The following is a 7,431-nucleotide window of genomic DNA, read 5'->3' on the forward strand; positions in this document are numbered from 1 at the left end:
AATGCGGATCACAAAAGAGGGTTGAACACCACAAATACTTTGTGACAAATAATTGACCAATCATAATGTCAACTTCTCTTTCTCTGACAACTCCGTTATAAAAAAAATCATTACTTGCAGGGTGTTGGGGTTCGGGGTTTGGTGTGTGAACCCCATAAGGATCTCAAATTTGAGAAACGGTTTTATATATGTGAATTTCCACTGATCCAGATGTGCGCTTTCACGCCATAATGTGAAAGAGAAAATAGGTCAATCACAGTGTAAATGTTTAGCTTTTTAAACATTCATATAAAATTCCAAACTTTTTTTTAAGAAAATCGAAATGTAATTTTACCTTCCTGACTTTCCTCAAAATTTATCTATTTTTGTTCCGGATTTTAATGCAGTCTACATCGAGATATTCTTCCAGCCCCAAGTTTTGGTGTGTTCAAAACATGCAAATGTCATTAAATTAACGAACTTGAAATACAGATTTTTTTACGAACGATGCTAAACATTCAAACACACCCTTATTGATTCATTTATTGTGATTGAGATCCATACGGGGTTCACACCGCCCTCATGACATTGGTTGTCTTTTGGTTCACGAACATCATTACATTGACTGTCTGTTGGTTCACGAATGCCATTACATTGGTTGTTTGTAGCAAATGGTTATGAAAACCATTACATGGGTTGTCTGTAAGTTTACATATTTTCCCTTTAAGCACTGTATAAACTTTACTCAACTTTTATTTTCTGAATGGAACCAAAATGTAGGCGGTTATTTATGCAATGTTTATCTACAATTCAAAGTAATCAAGCTATGCAAATAAATACACTGCGTCAAACCGTGACGATCTCAAGTTGACGTCAAAAGTCGGAAGAAAAAAAATACTTCAAGTCTTATATCTAAAATCTTAAAACATGTCATTTTCTTTCTACATGAACAATTGGCATAGGTCAAAGAAAGTAAAATATGTAGATATTTAGGCATATATCAATTGATAAAAGTTAAATTTGCCGGTACTAAACAATAGCATAGGTTCAATTCACTAATCATCTAACGCAAGGAGCCAGTTACAAAATAAACGTTAACCGAAGTATACGTTAGTATCACGTTTTTCCATTGGCGTATAGGTCTTGATTAATGGTCATATTTAATGATAGAGTAGACAATGACATGAATAAGAAGGTCCACTTCAATCGAATTTAAATATTTGAACAAGACAAATTATAACCCCGAAAGTATCGAGCTTATCGAACTTATCTGAACTTGTGTGTGCATAGATTAAAAGTTGGAGACAAAGTTCAGGGTTTTACTTAATTTTGTTTGATTTAAAAGCTACATGTTGTTAATTTAATATGTCACTTTTTTATCATAACTACTGAACGAAAAAGAAGACAAGAGCACTGCATGCGATGGTAACGCTCGACAAAACTTTCCCGTCTTCAGAAAGAGCAAAAATGACTTTGATAATATTTAGAAAATGGCTTTAGAGCATGTTAGATGCGTATCACTTGGAGAAAATACCGCTGAATGTAAAATAAGATGTCATAAAAGAAGCAAAATGTAAACAAAGTAGTATTTTGACTTCTTCAATGATGTTATATTTTCGATCCTTGAAGATCGTTCAGCACGACATTATTGTTGTGTATACATGTTAGGTGGTACTTTTAGTTTCTTCTATTCGGCCATTTTAAACTTGGGTGGTTCCAGTATTCCTACTTGATTACTGTATAATCACCCTTAGGATATGTTGCCTGATTTTTAAATTTGTCTTTTGACGTCTTATCTGTGATATGCAGGCTTCATAACCTCAGATCCCCTTTCAAAATTCCATTTTATTTAGTTCCGCCCATTGTTTTCTCGTTTAGGGCAAAAGCTTTCTTTTACTTGGGGACCATACGCCGCTATTCATGGAATGGCACTACTGTGTCACATTGGAGGTTCCATGATAACCGTCGTATGAACACATCTGCGGATGTTTCTAAATTCAAAATTTCGCCATTTTCGTGTTAAACGGGCTCAATCAAACCGAGCCTGCAACATTTTCAATTTTGTTGTGTTGGACTTCCTTTAGGGATTCTGTTTTTCTCTATTCCATACAAAATCATAAAAAATCTCTATAACTATACTAATTACCTGAAAGCAACAGAAAAAAACTGGTTTTATTGATTGGCCAATAAGTAACTTTTTGGAAACTATAACATGACACTAAAAATCAAAAGCTGATTTTGAGAATTAAAGGTAAAACTATTTCCTGGGGCGTAATGGGCCTTTAAATATATTAGTAATCACTAAAAATATTATCTTTACAAATAATCGAAAGATTAGTACGAAAGCCTAATAGTGTCAAATGAAATAAAAAATAAAAATGCAAAGGCGTTATAACGCGAATAAAGGCGTAGTAACGCGAATCAAAAGGCGTAATTACGCGAATCAAAAGGCGTAATTACGCGAAAAAAGGCGTAGCAACGCGAATAAAGGCGTTATAACGCGAAACAAAGGCGTTATAACGCGAATAAAGGCGTAGTAACGCGAATCAAAAGGCGTAATAACGCGAATCAAAAGGCGTAATTACGCGAATCAAAAGGCGTAATTACGCGAAAAAAGGCGTAGCAACGCGAATAAAGGCGTTATAACGCGAAACAAAGGCGTTATTACGCGAATAAAGGCGTAGTAACGCGAACCAAAAGGCGTAGCAACGCGAATCGAAAGGCGTAGCAACGCGAAAAAAGGCGTAACAACGCGAATAAAGGCGTTATTACGCAAATCAAAAGGCGTAATTACGCGAAAAAGGCGTAGCAACGAGAATAAAGGCGTTATAACGCGAATCAAAAGGCGTGGCAACGCGAATCAAAAGGCGTAATAACGCGAATCAAAAGGCGAAGTAACGCGAACCAAAAGGCGTAGCAACGCGAATCGAAAGGCGTAGCAACGCGAAAAAAGGCGTAACAACGCGAATAAAGGCGTTATTACGCAAATCAAAAGGCGTAATTACGCGAAAAAAGGCGTAGCAACGCGAATAAAGGCGTTATAACGCGAATCAAAAGGCGTAATAACGCGAATCAAAAGGCGTAATTACGCGAAAAAAGGCGTAGCAACGCGAATAAAGGCGTTATAACGCGAATCAAAAGGCGTAATAACGCGAATCAAAAGGCGTAATAACGCGAATCAAAAGGCGTAATTACGCGGAAAAAGGCGTAGCAACGCGAATAAAGGCGTTATAACGCGAAACAAAGGCGTTATAACGCGAATAAAGGCGTAGTAACGCGAACCAAAAGGCGTAATTACGCGAATTGAAAAGCGAAATAACGCCTTTATTCGCGTAATAACGCGAAACAATAGGCGTAATTACGCGAATCAAAAAGCTTACTAACGCGAATAAATGCGTTATAACGCGAATCAAAAGGCGTAATAACGTGAACCAAAAGGCGTAATAACGCAAAACAAAAGGCGTTATAACGCTAATTTAATATCATATAAATTCCAAACAGTGGCCTATTAATGTATGGAAGGAAGAACAATAATGATTTAAATGAATTGATCTAGATGTACGTTTTATTATATGCCCGAAAGAATTTCGGGCATATTACGTTATACCCCCTAGCGTCCGTACGTCCGAGCAAACATTTTGGGTTTAGGGGCTATATAACAGTAAAGAAAACAAAAGAGAACAATAGGTTCAATCCGTGATCAAAGGGTTTATGGGCTAGTAGCCCTTAAGAGAACAAAGAAAATAACAAAGAAAATAGCCCCTAAACCCAAAATGTTAGAACGTGCGTCCGTCCGTCTCTCTGTCCGTCCGTCCGTAAGCAATTTGGTTTTGGGAGCATAACTTAAGTTCCATTTGGCCCACAATATTCAAACTTCGTAGGAGGATTGTTATTTGAAGGAGGTAATACTTTATAACCTATAAGTCACCAAGTCATCTTATATTGGCAAATATTAAAGAGTCTTTATTAGTTTATGACAAATAGTTTGCATAATTACTGTGCAAATGGAATGAAAGTTATTGTAAATGTATATTGTATTATTGTATACGAGTTTATATCTTGAGCAATAAATTCAGATCAATATTGGTCTTCCTTTCCCGCGAATTAGATTAGTATAAATATGGTATTAAATTGGCATTATAATGTGTTTTAATTTGCGTTATTACGCCTTTTGGTTCGCGTTACTACGCCTTTATTCGCGTTACTACGCCTTTTGATTTGCGTTATTACGCCTTTATTCGCGTTATTACGCCTTTTGATTCGCGTTATTACGCCTTTATTCGCGTTATTACGCCTTTTTATTGGCGTTATAACGCCTTTATTCGCGTTACTATGCCTTTTGATTCGCGTTATAACGCGAATAAAGGCGTTACTACGCCTTTTGATTCGCGTAATAACGCCTTTATTCGCGTTATTACGCCTTTTGATTCGCGTTATAACGCCTTTATTCGCGTTGCTACGCCTTTATTCGCGTTATTACGCCTTTTGATTCGCATTGCTACGCCTTTATTCGCGTTCTTACGCCTTTTGATTCGCGTAATAATGCCTTTATTCGCGTTATAACGCCTTTGCATTTTTATTTTTTTATTTCATTTGACACTATTAGGCTTTCGTAGATTAGTATTGTTGCATGGATAGATGTTTGACAATTTCTTTTTCTCATACTACAGGCGTTCTTACTTCTCGCAATGCTAAACTTATGACGTCACAAATATGAATCATTTTAAAACTTCATTTACCGAAATTTCCCGTTTAAAGACAAGCACAGTCTTTATTAAAACACATGTCTTATGCTGCGGATCGGACCGGATCAGCCTTCTTGAGGGTACTTACCCATAGGGCGGTAACGAAGTTTGCTGTATGTTGCGATTTGGATCGGAATAAAGTCCCGCATACCCTCATAACATATATGATGTCATCTACCTACATACTTAAATTTAAGGACATAAACAGTATTTACAGCGCCGTCCTCTGATCTTCTTATTATTTCAATCTACGGGGAAAAACAGAAATATATGTATCAGCTTTCAAAATTTCTGATATTAGAATACAGTGACAAGCCATTTAAAGACACTTCTTTAAAGTAAGATAACTACAAAACTTACAGCCCAATATCTGGCGAGAAAGGAGTATAAATCTATTTAAATGTTTCTGACAAACATGTAAATATATTGATCTGACAATGTGTGAAGAGATAGACGATCAAACAATAGGAAAAGAACACATGCTAGACTCTCAAGTGATTTAAACATTCTGATGTAAACATATTGCTTTCTTAAGGTTTCTTGTTATATTATCAATGATTTTTAACACCAGTTAACTTGAGTACATGATTTCTCTGGCACTTTATTGTCGCAAATTCTTTTTATTCAGTTTTACTATATCAGTTTCTTAACTTTTACAGAGTAGTTGACAATTAAGTAGTATGGGCTGAAATAACAGTAACAAATTGCGGAGGGGGGAGGGGTGGGGGTAGATTATTGTTTAAAATATTTCAGCTACCTGTTCCGCTATTCGCTTTGCATCTTTCTCGAGCATTAGTGTCATATTCAGATATTAAATGACAGAAGGTGACTAGGAGGAGCCTAATATTTGAATATATTAGAGACTAATACATTAATCTTTAAATCTAACCATGCTGGCGGCTAAGTAAGCTACCCACGCGACTAATGTATACCGAAATCAGCCGGCACATCCGTGCCTAAGATTATGCTCTTCCAGCATTACTTTCAGGCACGAGCGGGCACCTGAATATAACCACCGACAGTCTATAAGCTAGATAGAAAGCTTTCTCGCGTGAAAGAATCTGAAGTTATCTGTTGGAATTCGTACCAACAGCGGTAAAGGTCTAGTACTTTGAAGGTCATCTTAACCACTCGGCCACAAAGACATTACTTGCAGACGTAAGTAAATGATTTGATTGACATTTTGGTGGAATGAGAGGTATTTCATAATTTTAGCGGCATTTCTGTTGTCTAAGTGGCATTCCCAAATGCCATTTCCATAAAATAAGCGGCGTCTCCATAATGAATTGAGTAGGAGAGACCTTGATTAAGAGAGATTTCTATGATTAAATGGCATTTTCAAGTCAAAATAACAAAACAGTCAACGCTCTTTCTGTTGACATAAAAAACATGATTGCGCAAGCGCGAAAATTCATAACTGTTGCCACGTGCTGCCTTTTTAGACGGCTCTTGTAGCACGAAAAGTATGACCTACATATAGATTATAGATTTCAGGCTTATTAACTTTACATATACCAATACAAATAAAAAAACTTTGGCATACTGGAACGCTTTTTGGAGTAAAAAATGATTTGAATTAAGCTGGTATTGCATACTTTATACATTTAAGAGATAGGGGGTCTGTTATGAGGCAGAGAGCTAGTTGGTGTGTTATGAGGCAGAGAGCCAGGTGGTCTGTTATGATGCAGAGAGCCTGTTTGCCTGTTATGAGGCAGAGAGCCAGTTGCTCTGTTATGAGGCAGAGAGCCAGTTGTTCTGTTAATAGGCAGAGAGCCAGATGGTGTTGTGAGGCAGAGAGCCAGTTGGTCTGTTATGAGCAGAGAGCCAGTTGTTCTGTTATGAGGCAGAGAGCCAGTTGTTCTGTTAATAGGCAGAGAGCCAGATGGTGTTGTGAGGCAGAGAGCCAGTTGTTCTGTTATGAGCAGAGAGCCAGTTGTTCTGTTATGAGGCAGAGAGCCAGATGGTATGTTATGAGCAGAGAGCCAGTTGTTCTGTTATGAGGCAGAGAGCCAGATGGTATGTAATGAGGCAGAGAGCCAGTTGGTCAGTTTTGAGGCAGAGAGCCAGGTGGTCTTTTATAAGGCAGAGAGACAGTTGGTCAGTTATGAGGCAGAGAGCCATGTGATCAGTTATGAGGCAGAGAGCCAGTTGGTTTTGTTTGTTTTGAGTTTTACGTCACATCGACACAGTATAGGTCATAACGCGACGTTACAGCTTTACTGGTGGAGGAAGACCTCAGGTGCCCTTCCGTGCATTTTTCCAGGCACGAACGGGCACCTGAGTAGAACCACCGACGTTCTGTAAGCTAGCTGGATAGCTACCTCACATGAAAGAATCCAAAGTCCCTGTCGGGATTCGAACCCACAGCGGTGAGGGGCAAGTAGTTTGAAGTCAACGACCTTAACCATTCGGTCACGGACGTCCCAGAGCCAGTTGGTCTGTTATGAGGCAGAGAGCCAGTTGTTCTCTTATGAGGCAGAGAGCCAGATGGTGTTATGAGGCAGAGAGCCAGTTGGTCTGTTATGAGGCAGAGAGCCAGTTGGTCTGTTATGAGGCAGAATCAAGTATCGAACTCGCAACCTTTCAGTCTGTGATATACGGAATTGTGTGTCAACATAATATGAACTGTTTTGTAAAGTTTACAGATAAAGTCAAAACAAAGCTCTCCCTCCTGTACAATATTTGACCTTAAATGCTTTGTTTATTC

The sequence above is a fragment of the Ruditapes philippinarum genome, unplaced genomic scaffold (genome assembly GCF_026571515.1).
Source record: "Ruditapes philippinarum isolate M1 unplaced genomic scaffold, ASM2657151v2 ctg3183_1_1_1_1, whole genome shotgun sequence".
Classification (NCBI taxonomy): Eukaryota; Metazoa; Mollusca; class Bivalvia; order Venerida; family Veneridae; genus Ruditapes; species Ruditapes philippinarum.